This window comes from Protopterus annectens, chromosome 11.part0 (assembly GCF_019279795.1).
Source record: "Protopterus annectens isolate FY-2018-M chromosome 11.part0, PAN1.0, whole genome shotgun sequence".
Taxonomy (NCBI): domain Eukaryota; kingdom Metazoa; phylum Chordata; order Ceratodontiformes; family Protopteridae; genus Protopterus; species Protopterus annectens.
The window spans coordinates 1,008,251,468-1,008,267,477 of record NC_056745.1 but is presented as its reverse complement, the minus strand read 5'-3'; positions in this window follow the sequence as shown (position 1 = coordinate 1,008,267,477).

Genomic DNA, 16,010 nt, shown 5'->3' with positions numbered 1-16,010 from the left:
GAAAGGTATAGTGAGAATCTTGGGACATGGTGGGGGATCTGTAGAAAGCTATACAATTTGGATTGCAGTTTTACCTAGTGTTAGTTGCACCTGGTGAATTTCAGATGCATTTGTTTGGGCAACTAGCCTGCTGGTGTGAAGATCCTTGGTGAATATGGACACTCCTCTACCTTTACTGTTTCAGTCCTGGTTTGGTGGCCGACAGGTGTGGTAAAAGTTGTAACCTGGTACTGCAGGGGTGTTCTCTGGAGCCTTGAACCAGGTCTCTGTTACTGCACAGATATTGATGTTCTCTATTTTTAGGAGTGCCTAGTGACTGTGAATGGCTCCAAAAGCATTGATCCCTACACACAAACAAACACACACACTCTCAGAGTTGCCATGTCTGGGATTAGAACTCCTACCTAACTAGGACATCACACTATAGCATTATGCAGTTATAGCACATGCCACAGAGCTTACAGGGCTACTCTTTCACCAAAGGTGTATTTCAAGGTGAGTGACATCAGCAGGCTTGCCAAAGTAGGGCAATGGGGAGTGTAGTGACTGTAAATGGACACAAAAGCATTGATCCCTACAAACACACACATAGCCACCATATCAGGAATTAGAACTCCTGCCTAACTAGTACATCACACTATAGCATTATGCAGTTATAGCACATGCCACAGAGCATAGAGGACTTTTCCTTCCCCAAAGGTGTATTTCAAGGTGAATGACATCAAAAAGCTTGCCAAAGTAGGGCAATGGGGAGTGCAGAGTGTGTGAATGGGCCATAAACCATTCATCTGGAAACACACACACAACACTCAATTACACACAGGTTTACATTTAACAAGTAGGTGTATACAACTGCTAGATGAATAATGACTTGTACAGTCATGTTACACAGTTATCACAAGCACCACAGACACTATAGTGCTGAGGGATACCAGAGGAAATGTCTACAGTGATTGACATTTTCACATCATGTATTTTTAGCCAATTGGATGTGTGCTGGGTGGGACAAGCCTCATGATGGGAGTATTTTTGTCACTGTTTGTCACTCTCTTCCACACATCTATGTATGTGTAAGTTTGGCCTATTATAGTGTGTTGTCCTTGGATATATATGTGTATTCTTATCCGATGTGTGTGCAATGCATGAGTGGTGTTCAATGTGGAGTGTGTGCACAAACATCTGTGACTGTCAGATACGTATAATCCACTGTTGTTGCAAGACATGGGCTTCATTTCTGTAAGTGTGGGAGCATGCCCAGTATGACCTTTCATTATTTTGTTGTCAGGCATGGGCTTTGTTTCTCTAAGTGAGGGAGCATGCCTATTATGACCTTCTGCATTGAACGTGTGAATCCATTCCAGGTATGTTGTACTCCAGTGCAGGTTTTTGTGTTCTACACCTACAGCTAGCAACCTGTTTCTGCAAGATATATGTAAATTGGTTGACAATATGGGGTCACAATGGGCAAAGGATAGTGGGTTACTGTAGGTAATTGTGTCTGTGCTGCTTCTGCTACATGGTTTTGGTGTTAGCAGAGATATTCAGACATATGCACTGTTTTACACTGTGATGTTTTATGTCATCAACTACTGTCAAGTATACATATTTGCTTGCAGTAATTTCATAGGGAACACAGGGTGAATGAAGCTGTGTCCAGTATTGTGGTCTGCAGCCTACATATTCATGCACAATTATGCCATTCTGGAGGGGAAGCTGCAGACACTTGCTGATGGTTCTGTGTAAATGGTTCAGTACCTTGGTACAGTGGTGGCTGAGGATCCCATGCTTGTACATCCATCGACGTGACAATATGGCCATATCCTGCTGTGGCCATAACTCACAGCTGTACAGATTCACACAGGTTATTCAGAGGCAGGGCTCATATTTCTGGTCATTACCCCTTCACATTGTGGTTTACAAGTAGGTTTGTAGCCACCTATTCCTGTGTTTGCAGGCAGGGATAGTATGTGCACACAGCTGAGTTTCAGACTTCACACACTCCATGACATCCATGCTTCTATCCCCCCCCCTGTTAATCTTTCCTTTTCTGCACATTATGCAAACATTATCTGATAAGTTCCCTATAGTTATCACTTTATCCCTGCAGTATTTAGGGGTTGGTCCACAGTTCATGCAGTAGGACATGGTGGACATGCAACTGGGATTTGTTGACATGGCCTTGCATTTGGGTCTGTGGACTGTGTTATGTTGTTATTTGGAAGTCCATGAGATAACATACATTGGCAGTACGGGTAAGACACAGGCCTTTGACAGAGGACTGTAGGGCATTTGGTAGTGATGCAGGCCATCCGTAGCAGGCCGTTGCATTGTGTCACTCCTACAGTCCCAGGCTACAAGCCACTATATTCCCCTGGGGTCACAGGGTAGATGTGCAAGGTGTTAAAGTCAATAGTTTCTGTCCTCATTAATCCAGTGGTGTGGATGCTGGCAGGGTGCTGCTTACAGCTAGGGACACACCTGCATGGGACACCTCTTCAGCATGCTGCATTCTGTGGCTATTCCCATACAGAGGTGGGGGTCATATTGTACTCATTTCCAACAGCAGGGATAAGACCTGTGAGGTACCTGTGGCTGATGGTGGGATGAGCTGGGTGCATGTGTGCTATGGAAGCTACTTGCAGCAGACTCACAGATATACCTGTGGCATTCCACTTATGCTGGCATGTGCAGGGACATCAGCAGTTTCTCAGTACTTCATACCTGTGACATTTGTGGTCTGACAGTGTTCGGCCAGACAACACCAGTATTCCATACTACCATCCCAAATAATGTGCTGCTAACTTGTATGTACAATTCCAAAGGTGGGTCCATTTGACAGTAGCATTTTATACACTCTCTGTCTAGGGTACTTCCACCTGTGTACTATTTGTATGTCTGGGCCCACATTCATGCCATGTCCATCTTTCAGATGGTTTCAGATATTACATCCAAACAATTAGTATGGCTTACTGATGGAATGTGTCTTGCTGGGATGCAATGCGTTTGGCACTGCAGTTGTGAGAACTTGGCCCTGTCATTGGCTGTACTGGCCAATGGCCACCAGGACACAACCCACCATACTTACATGCTGACCACTCTCACACAATATACAACACACACCAACCTAACACCCACAGCCCTGCATATTGTACACGTACTACAATCTATCCTGCTACTTTTGCTGGCTCAGGTAAATTGTGCTCCACTGTTATTATACCTACACATACATGTTACTACATTTCTACATGGGATTGTGAGGGGGCACACCTGACAACTGAACACATTTGCTATGACTGTACTGGTATTTCAGGTACTCCATTTCATTCTGTATTCTGACCTATCATGCAGACTAGAGGCCTATCAGTGTACTACAGTTCTTAGGTTTTGTTGACCTACATTCCAGTTTTATACTTCTTATTCTTCAGAGCTAACATCCCACTGCCTGACCTGTTGTAGTCTGTCTGTGCAGGTCTGGAGGGGGGATGTTCTCCATAGCCATCAATCAGAGGCTTTAGCATAGTCTTTATTTGTGTTTGCCTATGCCTGACCTGCTGGCTGAGACTGTTATTGTGTATGTGAGCCTCACTGACTTGCATGTGTGTGTCCTATGGACACACATTTGGCCCACCACATGTTCTGCAGTGGGTTTTGTCACCTTGTCTAGTACTGGACACTATGCTGACACCAGTAATTGTTACAGATTTTATGCTGCCAATATAGGTGTCTACTATCTGCTGGCATCCCATTCAGCCACCGGATTCCCTTGCATGCTCACATCCATACCATAGATACAAGTAGCAGAACATACTACTCCAGTCAGCAATTGCTAGGGAGAGTGACTTACCTTGTGGCTGTGCCAGTATTGAGGATGGTGCTAGAGGGCTGACTATGTCGGATACACACAGTACATGCCCTATACATGGTTAAGCACAGGTAGTGTCATGTTTGGCATCCTTTTTACTGTATGTGCGAGTCAGAGAGAGGTGTCATTCCCTGAGTTCCTACCATGTCAATATATGTGCTATGCATAGCCTCTTTGCCAAGGCTTGGGCATACTGGGAATGCGTCCTTCTGCCTACTGAGGCAGGCTCAGGTTGCTCCTCCTCCAAGTCACTCTGTGCCTGTGCAGGCCTTGGAAATGGTGGGGGGCTGTGTGGCCCTGCCCCATGGTGTTCCTGCTGCAGCTGTTTCCACAGGATCATATTGTGTAGCATGGCACATGCAATGACATTTTGGGTACATGTAGCTGGTGAGTACTGCAAGGCTCCACTGGATATGTCCAGGCACCAGAACCATGACTTGAGCATCCCAAATACATGCTCTATTATGATTCTGGTCAGTGCGTGTGCCTCATTATGGAGTTCTTGTTCGGGTGTGTGCGCATTTCTGATGGGTGTCATCAGTCATAGCTCCAGTGCATAACCAGCATCCCCCACTAGATGGCCATATAGGATGTCCCCATTGGCAAATCTCTGGTACAGCTGCAACATATGCCAGATGTGGGAGCCGTGATAGCTTCCAGGGCTGCCAGCACACACATTAATTATAATGCCCTGGGCATCGCACATGACCTGGTAGTTGATGGAGGGGAGGCCCTTACGGTTTATGTAGAGTCTACCCCACTCACCGGGTGGCGCTTTGATGTGTATGTGCATGCAGTCTATAGTGCCCATTACCTCAGGGTATTCTGCTATTTGGTGGAAGAGACATATATTGCTGGTCAACACCTCATGGGTGTTAAGGAAATATATGTGCTCACCAGTATGTGCCGACATGGCATCCAGGAACTGGTAGAGTACCCTGGATGCTGATGCCTGTGAGATCCCCATGATATCCGCAGTTGGTCTTTGGAAGGTACCTGTGGCTAGTATTCTTAAGCCTATATATACCTTGGTATCCACTGGGATGGGTTCTCCTCTGTTGCTTTTGTGTGTGAGGCGTGGTCAGCACATCTCAACAATTTGCTGTAAGAGGTCCCTGTCCACCCTATAGCACTCCACTATCTCCAGCTCAAGTAGCCCCAGTAGGTTACCCTGAGTCTGTACACTTTTCTCCTTCTCCTCACTGTGGGTTGGTTGCGCATTCTCATCCTCACCACCCTCAGCCTCTTCCACATGTTGATTTATGAGAGCGAATGCAGCCCCATCATTTTGTTGCTTTTGTTAGGTAAAATGTCTCCATTTGTGTACACCGGTGGTGTAGAGGTTGTGGGAAAAACCAGAGGGAAAGGTGTTTGCATAGTTTATAGTAGTGTGCTGGGCTGGGCTGCTGCCTGTGTAATTGGCTGATTCTAATACATTTCACCTGTCAGCTATGCTAGTTCTCCTTGATTACCTTCCTACTGCTGTTTTCCCTTCCCGTTGCCTTCCTGTTTAAACCCAGGAGTGCACCGTGCAAACACAGTGCTCAGATGTGACTGGAGCTGCTATTTCCTGGTTTACTTTTTTTTTGTTTGTTTAAACCCTGGTGCACCTTGTGCACACCCATTTAGGAAATGCAAAAAGTGCTAGGCAGCTTCAGACACACCCTCTTCCATAGCTCTGCTAAGCTAAGGGCAAACCCAGGCCACAGAGTTCCAATAAGCTTACAGTATGCCTGACACACCCCTCTATGATGTCAGCTAACTCTTAGGCTTGCACCATGGTTTTCCTGTACTTACATGGTTGGGTGCAGGCTAGCCATGAGGGGAAATATGTGATTCAGTATTATTCCCCTCATTTGCATAGGATTGCCTGCTAATGCCTAGTTACAAGTCCCACACTGAACCTTCCCCCTTAGCAAGCACTATTCACTGGCCTTGTTGTCTTCTGCCTACCATTGACTATATTGGCAAAATTGTGATTTTTTTTCAGGGTTTTTATTTTATTTTGCAGCCGATCCCATTTGTGCGACACTGCCCTATGCTTAAATGGCCAAAATCGGCCAAAAAAAAGCTATTTTTTGCAACTATTTTTCATGCCCATGGCCATATATTTGGCCATTGGCATGCTTTTCACATTATATACACCCTTTATTTGGAGCTGTCATGGCTCCGTTTTGTAGTTTGCAGAAATGTACTTGATTACTAACCGAGTACATTTCTGCAGGTTACACTAATCCTGCACGGAAGGCTGCAGCTTCCTGGATCACTAATTCACCTCATTTGCATGGTTTTCACCTGCAAATGGGGTAATTAGCATACAGGAGCTCTGTCTGTGCAGGAATAGTGCAGGAGTGCTCATGCACATCCCGGGAGCGTGTTCCTGGATCTCTCGGCAGCGATATTGCCTCCAGCTGCTCCTGCACTATTCCTGCATATCATTCAGAGCTTGCTGAATCCTGGGGACAATCTAAACAAGTAAGGTTTGTACTGGACTTTAAGCCTCAAAACTTAAGTAAGTATACCTTTATATTTTAAGCTAAAGCATTTTTTCATAATGAGGAATATAAAGGGTTACTTTTACTGTTTTGCTATATTTACAGTAAAAGACTTAATATATTTCATTTAACTAAAATAAAAGTGTGTTTCTAAATGTTAAACAAAAACTTTCTGTCAGAAAATGTCATTATATTATAAGTATTAGAAGTGGTAACCTTAAAGTTATTTAAGTTAAGAATTTTATTTTATTTATTCAACATCACTTAGTATGTGCACTGCTGAGCTAACTGAATGTCAGATCTAATAATATGCTAATTGGAAGTGTTAAAGTGCTGGTGACTTTGTGTTTCCTTGTTCCAGTGTAACACATTACTTTCACAGGTCATCTATGAACCAACAGACAGACTAAGAAGACTTGGGAACAAAATAATATTCTATCTCTTCAGAATGCTACAATTTACCACCTTGAGCTGTGCTGAAGAAAATCTAGGTAAAAGTTCATCACTGATGTCTGTGAAAGAATAAAAATAAGTTTATATATTTTTTTTGTTTCTCAAGTATATATGCGAGAAATCTACTCAAAATAGCATATCTTTTCTTTCCTTCGAAGTGAAGAATTGGGAAGATAAAACCTATAGTAATGTTATAATATATCACTTGCTAATATTTAGATGTTAGCTTATGCTGCAGTGTTACTAGCTTTAACTATACATTTTAATTATACATATTAATTGAATGAAGTAAAGGTAGGTGTTTGTTACTAAGTAGAACAGCTTAAAAGAACTAAGAAGAATGAAAAACTTAAAGAGGAAATTAGCAGTTTCTGTGTACTGTGAGCTGTCATTTTCACATGCTGTAGCCAGATTCTGATGTCACCTTGTTAAGCTTAGATCAGAAAGGCAGTTCACAATGGCTAAACATACCTATTCAAATTAAATAACCAGAAATTATTTAAGATATATATAGTCAAGATTCCTTGTAATATTAGTATTAATGACTAAACATCTTAGGAATATCCATATACACAAGTAATACAATATCTACTATGTAAGGTTAATAAAAGAAAAGTATAGGTAAATTAAAGAAATATATACACATACTATAATCTTTAGCAGAGAACTGATGATTAAATAGCTCTTTGAAGGTAGATTTTAGAAATATAACATATATTGAATAAGGTAGAACACTAGTGGGAAAAAATAAGACAAGCATATATTTAAATAACAAACTGCTTTTAAGAAAAATGTCTATTGCATAAACTTGCATATGGCAGAACTGTGAATGTACACAATCTTGTATAATTTACATAGAAAATCATAAAAATATTTCAAAATAATATGAAAACTGAAATTTGAAGTTTGGTCATGAACTTTGAAGCTTTTTGCATGTTAAATGTTATTAATTAACTAAGGCTACCTGAAATAATTAATTTCATAAATCAAAGTTGAAACATGAGCATCTTATTGCTGAGTCAGTACATTTATTTTGATAGAAAGTAAAACACATTTTTCAATATGCTTGTATCTGGGAAAGGAGAATTGGATTTAAATTGAGCACTTTGTAACTTTTGAATGCAATCTACACTGCAATTCTTTTTTGACTCCACAGAAATTCTAAAGCATTCTCTTCTACCTCAGCAATGTGCATATTTCTATGAAGTAGTTTAATAAGCTAATGTTTTTAATATTTTGATATTTGATGTATTAACAGTATTACATAAATTTGAAATATAGGCACTTATACTTTAAAAACTAATTTAGAGCTTTTTGTTAGAGCTATAAATATGTGTGTGTCTTTTTTTCTCAATTTTCTTTTTATTTTTCAAATACATTTGAATGAATTCCATAGTATTTATACATAACATCTTACATAACTATGTACACTATTTACATTAGCCTGGCACTATAACATATACTTTATAAGTATGTCCAATCCATTATAAGAGTGTCTGATCAATTATTGTATAATGTCAATCAATGATAAGACTTTTCCCCAAGTGTTGTTGATAAATGGCTTTGGATAAATTCTTAGTTCTTTAATTTTAATTTTCAATAATGCTGTGGTCTTCAGTATACTGTAGAAGTCTTCCAAAGTTGGTATTGTGTTCATATTCCATCTTCTTGTTATACACTTCTTTGAAATTGCAAGTATAGTCCATACTAGTTACATGTTTAACCTATTCAAATGAGGACCTTCATTCACATTTAATAATACAAGAGCTTTAGTTAAATAAAATGATTCATTAAATAAAGCTTGTACAAAGTTATTAATTAATACCATTCCAAAAAGGCTTAATTTTAACACAATCAAAGAAAATGTGGTTCCAGTCTGCATTGTGTACTTGCTCACATTTCCAACATATCCCTTTTATGGAAGAACTAATTTTACTGATTCTGTCTGGGGTTAAGAATACTCTGTGCAAGCATTTCCAGTTAAAAGCTTTCTAGTATTGTGTAAAAGATGTATATTTTATCGATAAGATATTTGTTTTAATATCTTCAGTTAACTGTATTGGGTGTCCTTTTGTTAAATATTTCCAATATGATGTTTTGAGTGTTGTTTTATAGTTCATCAATATTTTGTAAAGTTTTGAAATACTGTTTCCCATGTCAAAGTGATTATATATGATTTCATATATTTATTTAATAAATTTAGGTATTTATTTAAATGAAGAATTGTTAATTATTCTACTTAAATCTTGCGAATATGACAGAATACTCTGTAAAGATAGCCAGTCTTGTTGTAGAATTTTGTATGTTTTTTTTTACTTGCATATCTAAAACTTTTAGTTTTTTGATACATTGGAGCCAACAAACAAATATTTTCTGTTCCTAGGAATTAATAATTTTTCTGTATATGTTATTTGGGAAGTTCTTTGCGACTATAAATGATGTTAAAAGATCAAACCAGATTTTTAAATCTATATTTGCATTAATAATTTTCCTAAATGAGTCAATGTAATAATTAATCATATGAGTTTTAGTGGGTTTAGTTATGTTATATTGCATACTAACACATATGTGCCATGGCAAATTGTTTTTACCTATTTGATTTTTTTTGTAAATCAAATTAATTTATTGATATTACAGCTAGTAATTCTTTCCTATTTCTAGAGTAATTTGGACGTATCCAATCTGAGATTGTTTCTGTATCAGGAAAATTTAATCCTCCCTGTTTCCATGGTCTGATATGATGTATTAAAGCTTTCTGTTTCTTTTGGGAAACCATAAAAATTTTATTAGGCATGAATTTATTTCTTTAAGTATATTCCTTTCTGGTAACAGTTGTATTGCCAAGACTATATATAGGATCTTGAGCAGTAAAATCATTTTTATTAACTGTAGTCTACCTTCTAACTGTAGTCTATCTTAAAATGTTAATATTATTTTGTTCCATCTTTTTACAGATATTTCAATTGTATTGATGATATTATTGTAGTTTTTTTTAGACTAATTTATTATTATTCTTGCATAACTCAATTCCTAGACATTTTAAGGTAGAGTCTTGTTTCCCTATGATGTGATCCCCCTTAGTCTGCAGTTCTTTTTTTCATTTAAAAATAAAAAAATATATTTTGATTTATTGAAATGGAGTCCTGAAGTCGTGAAATTTGTCAATTTATATCTAATTCTTCTAATGTCTCTTTTGTATTAGATAATGTTAGTAATAGCTAAGTAGCATTACCTTAGAATTGTATTGTTCATAAACATCGATTCCTTTGATTTTTATATTGTTACAAATTGAATCTGCCAATATTTCAATAGCCAGAGCAAATAGAATCTGTGACATGTGACGTACTTGTTTAGTGCCTTTTGTTATATGTATAGATTCAGATGTAAAAGGACCTAACTTGACATACGCTAAATTATTTGTGTATATATTGTTTAGAAGATGAACAAAGGATGCAGGAAATTCAAATAGCATTAGGATTTTGAATAAATAGTCCCAGTTTAGGGAGTCAAAGGCTTTCTCTATATCTAAGCCAATTATGAGTGTTTATTTTCTTTATTAACATAATCTGTAAGAGAAATTATCCTTTTAATATTGTCATGTGTGTGTGTCTAAGATATTTAAATCCAGTTTGATCATTATTTGTTGTTTTGGATAGTGGTATTTTCATTCTTTAAGTTAATATTGATATAAATATCTTATAGTCATTATTTAATAATGATATAGGTCTATATGAGGTACAGAGATTTGGGGATTTGTTTTCCTTTAGGATTGGCGTGATTAAGGAATATCTCCAAGAGGCTGGTATTAAAGCTTGTTACTGCATTTCTAATAGAGTTTTATGGAAGAGGGATAGTATTTTTAAATGAAGAAGTTTATAAATCAAAATTTTCAAATTGTCTCAGCCCACAAATTAATCTTTCAACCCACCCTCTGTCCCGCACTATCCAATATCCTGAAACCTTATACCCCCCCATACCCCTTAGATCTTCTAACCAAAACCTCATCTCTATCCACAAACCTAAACACCCAGCCGGTCAACTTTTACTCTCCTTTTCCCCTTGCTAAAAATGGAATGCCCTTCCCTCCACACTGAGGACCTGTGACAACCTACACTCCGTCAAAACTAAACTCCTCTCCTACTTGCATACTCTCCGAAAATGTAACTGCATGCTTCACTCTATACCTGCCAAGCTCCCCTCTTCATTCTCACCTGGCTAACCTTCATACCTTCCATATTTGTCTTACATTGCTAATGTAACTAACAATTTCTCCCATCCCTATGCAATTTGCCTATCATCCTCCTGCACTGTTTCTATAATCATCCAATGTTTAATCTGTATGTAAATCAATTTATCTTTTTGTAATTGCGTGATTATTATGTCATGTAACATTGTATTATGGAGCTTTTCTCCCCGGGCCTCCACTGAAAATGGGCTTTTAGCCCAGTGGACCTCCCCAGTCACCAAACTGGAATAAATAAACTGGAATAAATAAATAAATAATAATAAAATATATTTCCATAATTATGCCATATATACCTAGAGCTTTATTATTTTTACCCTCTTTTATTATATCTATAATTTCTTTGTAGGATATGGGTGCTTGCAGATATAGTTTTAATTTTTATGTTTTTTTTATATTAGAACATTTTTCATCTATATTTAATTGATCAATATGTATATTTTCTTTTTGTAAATGTTCCATATAGTGATTTCTATAGGCATCAAGAAAGTCACCTATATCTAAGACATTTTTCCCATTATTTTCATGTTATTTTCAATGTTATTAGCTTTTGATTGTATTTTGATTCTTGTGGATAAATTCTGTAGATATTTGGGATTAGTGGCCAAGGTATTAATTTTACTTTTTCTAAAACTAAACTAGTTTTATGTGTTCGAATTTTATTGTATTTATTGTTTAATACTTCTACTTTCTTTTTCATCTCCAAATTATTTTGATTTTTTTCAGCATTTACTGGCAAAACTTTGGATTATAGATCAAATAATTCAGAATCCCATTCTCTTTTTTTATAACAAGTTAGGGTTTTACCATATATGTAAGCTTTTAATGAGTCCCATATCATTATTTTATTTATCTCTGTGATGTAATTAATATCTAAGAATAACTGTAATTCAGATAATAACCAGGGTTTGAACTCTTTAATTTTAGTTATATATGCTGGAATTTTGGAGTTTAAGATTAATGGTTTGTACCCATTTTGAAGTGTTAGTATCAATGAATTGTGGTCTAAAAAGGGGCAGGGAGTGATTGACAAATTATTGATTTTAGAGTGTAAGTCATGGCCAGCAAATATTTTATCTATTCTAGTTTGGGTATCAAATCTGTGATCTTGATGGGAAAACAACAAAGATTTATCTTCTTTAAATTTGAAAGTATCTACAAGATGAAATTATTCTACCCACTTGTTTAAAACTTTTGATGCAGCAGATGTATGGAGTAGTCTTTTATTTGTAGTTTCAGAAACATCAAATATACAGTTAAATTCTCCTCCTAATATTAAGTTGCCTTTATAATTATTGGAAATAAAATCCAAGCGTTTTTAACAGTTCCTGTTCCAATGCCTGGGAACCAGTATAGATTGGCTAGGGTCCATATTCTGTTATTATATTTAACTATTACTAATGCCATAAGGCCTTCTTTATCTTCATACTTACAAATGATTTCTGGGTTAATCAGATTTGTTTTCATTAAAATTGTTACCCCTTTTGTCTTTGTCTTATAAGCGGATTGCACCAATATCATATATTCCTTAGGATTCCATTTGTAATTGTCATTTGTTTTGAAATGAGTTTCTTGAAGGTAGGCAATTTGTGCTTTGTTCAGTTTTAAATATTTAAGTAGATATGATCTCTTGCTAGGATTGTTTAAGCCATTGGTATTTAAAGATAATAAAGTTAAATCCATCTTAGTTTATTTAGACTCTCTATTTTTTTGTTTTATTGTGACTATTAAACATTTTCCTCTGATAACTATAAAGTATATAGTTGAGCTTTTAAAGGAAATTATCAGTTTTATACTTTGAGTGTTTACCAATAAAGTAATGTTTTGGTCAAGCATACTAAAAATGTTTTTGTGAAATAAATTTAAATTAATAAATGTTAACATAACTAAGATCCGCACTAACCATGGAATGAAAATCATTCCTAATCTGATGGATAAACCTAAATCCATCAGATTATTGCTCATACCTTGGCAATCCAGAACATCTGAGCTCCATACATTGAATTATCATATGGAGAATAATTGTAATAGGAATAAGTGATATTTGTATTATTTTGAACAGATATAGTACTATTGCAGATTAGACAGAATTATAATAGAATATAAATGCCTATTGTATAAGCAATTAATATTTACATGAATGATAGATGACAAGTAATTCAATCATAGTAAAGTAGGATGTATCATATATAAAACCTCAGTAAAAGATTGTAGCACACAGTTACTTAACATATTCACCCTTATTGATGACGTCTTTCAAAACGTATTACTTAATATAAATAGATGTTAATAATATTTATTCCTAATGTTTATAATATCATGTATTTTACTGGCTATATCAGAAGTTATATATCATTGTCTGCCAGCATTTAAGTAATCACTTTGTTTGTTGCTAACTTACTTAAAGCATCAAGTTTGTTTTATGTGAACATTGATGAAAGTGCATTTTAATTATAAGTGCATCCCTCTTCCCCCCATTTCCTACACATAAGAATTTTCATATCTGTCATTTCTTATAAAATGAGTGACATTATAGGTTAAAAACAACAAATTCACTTATTGTGATTAATGATTACAAGTTCCCTTTCTATATTCAGAAATTGCCATTTTATGGCATATACTGAAAGTTTTTAGATTTAAATGGCAACATTCGATTTTGTATAATCAGCAAAAGTTAAACTGAGTGATTATTGTCAATTTAATACTATTTGATCAGAATGTGATTGTTGCATTCTGTGACATTCCTAGTTCAGGCATCTATTGTTTCCCTTGAACAACTTTGTCAGTTTGATGTCATGTATAAAACATTAGTTACCTTGGTAACAGCTTAAGTATTATGCATGGTCAAGATGGGTTACAAAACCACAATTTAAGTTAAAGCAAATATAAGACTTGTTATGCACATTTACTTATATGAGAAATTCATCATGTTCCCTTTTGATGTTCAATATAGTGTATATAATTCATGACAAGTTAAAACAGTAGTGTTATTATACACAAACCTATGTTATTAAACTGAGTGTTTATTGTCAATTTAATACTATTTGTTCAGAATATGATTGTTACATTCTGTGACATTTCAAGTTCAGGCTTCTGTTGTTTCTCTTGAACAACTTTGTCAGTTTGATGTCATGTATAAAACATTAGTTACCTTGGAAACCGTTTAAGTATTATATAAGGTCAAAATGGGCTACAAAACTACAATTCAAGTTAAAGCAATTACATGACTTGTTATGCATATTTACTTATATAAGAAAATCAACATTCTTCCCCTTGATGTTCAGTGCAGTGTATGTCACTTATGATAAGTTAAGACAGTAGTGTTATTATACACAAACCCATGTTATTAAATGCTGTCTTTAATATCTAAATTCAGCAGACTGCTTCAACTTATATGACAATTTTATATTTTATGTCTAGATTTACTAAAAGCATACATTACATTGTGTGTATGTTTTTTTGTGGCTGTTTCTTAGTTATTTGAGAGATCACAAGCTGTAATGATTATTCTTATTATTAGCTCATTCCAAGCATGTTTATAAAGTCCATAGAATTTAAATTATGAGACCTTTCTAGTTTCTTATTTGTTATAAGTGTATCTCCATCCTTACATACACACATATCAGTACTTCAAGCACGGGCAACAATGTCCATCCAGTTTTGCCAGAATACCATTCACTAGTCCATGTGATGTGTTTCCAGGCTGTTCTTAAAATATCCAAACCAATATTTGTCCTGTTCCATTTTACCAGCCTGTTCCATGCAGTTGCCACTCTACAAGTGAACCACTCAACACACCTTCCATTCCCACAGATATTTCCACAAAGGAAACCTGATGACTCTCTAGCACTTCACGGCAACCCCAAACACCCATAGAATCAGCTATCCCCATACGCCCAACACATCTGAGCAAGCTCACCTCCCAGACCACTGCAAAGGGTACTGTACAAGATCAAGTGCTCTTATTCTTTCACAATAACTCAGACTTCCACTCTTATGTAAGTCCTTAATGTGTTTGGACCAAAATACATTTTAAATATAAAATTGCACTTATTATTATTTTTTTTATCAAGAATCAACTTAATGAGCTAAATGAAGTGTTGGGAGACCATCAATGTGTGGACACATGGTTTAAAACAGCCCTTTTCTTATATATTTTTTTAAACCAAAAACGTATCTGCCGAGAATCATCTTAGAGGCTCCTCAGTGCCATTAAGCATTATTGTCACTTTGTCTCCGTTACCATAGCAACCTGCGAGCATCTGTTTCTGTTAGTGTGTCTGTGTACGGCATACTAGAGGCTTGCAATGAACCTGAAGCAAAGCTTCACTTCACTGAAACTTCAAGTCTAAATTCCCTCCCTTCCCGTGAGGCAGCAGCCAGAAAAAGAATGGAGAGCAAACAAATAAAAAAAAACTCCCAACAAGCTGCTACAATAAGAGATAACACATTCTTCCAGCCTTCCCACGTCTCACTCAGCAGATGTATAAACAAACTATTCTCTGCCAAAATATACCAAATCACAGTTTATCCACCCCTTCACCTGGATTCAGCCTATAACACCAAATGTTTCTTCCTAATATGCAAGCATTAGTAAACCTTAATCACAAGCCACAACCCACAGCTTCTCGGAGATAAAAATGGCAACATACAACAGGTGCCAGACACAGCTGCATCCACACACACCATTTCAGGCTTAATCAAACAGCATTCAAAGCTATGATACCTGCCATAATTGATATTAACTATGTTTATACAGAATAATAATGACATTTGTAGTAGCTGCCAGACACAGCTGCATCTAGGCACACCATATCAGGATTGATCAAACAGCACTTGTAGCTGTGATACCTGCCATAATTGATACTAACTATATTTAGACAGAATAATGATGACATTTGTCCTAAAAGCTTGCTACTATTATTTAACCAGGATATACATGACATTTCTAAATCAT